We start from the raw sequence: 1,739 nt of genomic DNA, 5'->3' as shown, positions 1-1,739 counted from the left end.
CCCCTGCCCCCAGCCACATCCCGGCTCCTCTGAATAGGCAGCCACGCTCACCACCATGGAGAGTAAAGACTCTCTCCTGACGCCCAGGAATGTGGTAGGGAGTGAGTGGACAACCCCATGGCAGGGGGGCACCGGGGCTCTGCATGAAATGTGGGGTGGCCTACCTGTATCAGGTGACTTCAGGGTCCTGGCCAACCTCCACGGACGAGCTGAGGGCCTGAGGGGCCTAGGTGTAGATGACCTTGGAGATGTGGCTGTCCTCCGTGGACCTGCCATTGTTGTTCCTGGCCACATAGCAGAAGGTAAGACACACCTTGGCCCTCCGTGGTAGGGAACTCATGGGTCACCTTGGGAAGGCCTTTGGTACCTAATGGGAGTCCAGGCCCTTCGGCGTGGCACGGGCTACATAGTTGACACTGGGCAGCACCTCCACCAGTTCCTGGAACACGACCCAGAAGGTGCTGGTGGAGCCATCACAGCTGAAGCCCCTGTCGTTCTGGCCCTGACCGTGTTGCTGACCGTGCGGATGATCTGGACGTTCACGTAGTCATCAGCGGTCCAGGTGGATGGAGCCATACAGCCCAAAGCCAACCACGAAAATGCTCTTGTTGATGTTGAACCTGATGTGGCCGCTGGTGCTGCTGTAGCCCCAGCGGCTCTCCCTCTGCTGGAAGCTGTTGATGCTGCTGCACTCCTTCCGCCCTGCTGGTCCATGAAGTCCACAGGCAGCTTGGGATGCACGGCCAAGTGCAGGAAGAGGCTTGACCACCTCTCAGTCCACGAGCATGCCCTGGGCGCAGGTTCTGCAGCAAACTCCTCCATGGTCATCACTGGGAAGCAGACGAGGGCCAGCGCCTTGCCCAGAACCTTGCACTCGCTCTCGGGAGAAACCTGCAGCTGCTGTCGCTGACCCTCAGCCTCGGACCAGCGGACAACGGTGCTGAACAAACGTACCCCCCAAAATGCCTACTGTGTCCAGCGCCAGCACGGCCACCTCGGCAGTGTTTTGGCCGATGTTCTCCAGAAACCGGCCAGCCGGCTGGGGTTCACTGAAGAGTCTCACCTGCCTCAGCGGCACGGACGTGTGGGCAGCCCTGAGGCTCTTCTGGAACTGCAGGCGGTCGGCCTGGAGCGCCCGCCCCGGGTGTGCCGCGTGGTCGTGACCTCAGGGGAGGAGAGAAACTTGAGCAGGGCCAGGTAGGCCGCCGCCTCTACCTCCCGCAGCGCCACGTCGGTGCACGCGGCGGCCAGGCCGGTGAACGCAGCGTGGAAGACGGCCCTGCCCACTGCCGGCACCGCCCCGCGTGCCCGGAAGCCGTGCGCACGCACCCCTGGCGGGCCAGCAAGTGCACGGCACAGGCGCAGAGCGCCTCCTTGTTGACGAGGGAGGCCAGGCACTCCGTCGTGGGCTCTGGGGCCTGCCAGTTGTAGACAGGCCATGCAGCAGCGCCCCCACCTGGCTCCTCGGCAGGCTGCTCCTCCCCCCCTCTGCGGGGTAAACCCCGGGGATGGGGGGCGCGGGAGGGGGGTGCTGCATTGGCATTGGCTTTAGGCCCGGGGTTAGAACCCCAGCTGACACGTCACCCGCCTGCGGCTGCTACCCATCTTGTCTGGGCGGCGGCCCAGGGACCCGGCCTAGGCGCCTCCTGTTGTCCCTCGTCTTCCCCTTGCGTGTTTTCTAGTTGCTGGGAATGCTGGTGAACTCCTCACCCCGCTTGGTCTGGCTTCTGTCTCAACCA

At 64.0% G+C, this 1,739-nt stretch overlaps 1 pseudogene; it reads right to left on the bottom strand.

The window, feature by feature from the left end:
- Positions 1 to 226: 226 nt before the first annotated feature.
- On the bottom strand, positions 227 to 1,440 carry LOC125156942 (BTB/POZ domain-containing protein 2-like; annotated as a pseudogene).
- Between the last annotated feature and the right edge of the window lie 299 nt (positions 1,441 to 1,739).

The sequence above is a fragment of the Prionailurus viverrinus genome, chromosome X (genome assembly GCF_022837055.1).
Source record: "Prionailurus viverrinus isolate Anna chromosome X, UM_Priviv_1.0, whole genome shotgun sequence".
In the NCBI taxonomy this organism is placed as follows: domain Eukaryota; kingdom Metazoa; phylum Chordata; class Mammalia; order Carnivora; family Felidae; genus Prionailurus; species Prionailurus viverrinus.
Note: the sequence above shows the minus strand (reverse complement) of the source record. Positions and strands in the feature narration are given on the sequence as shown.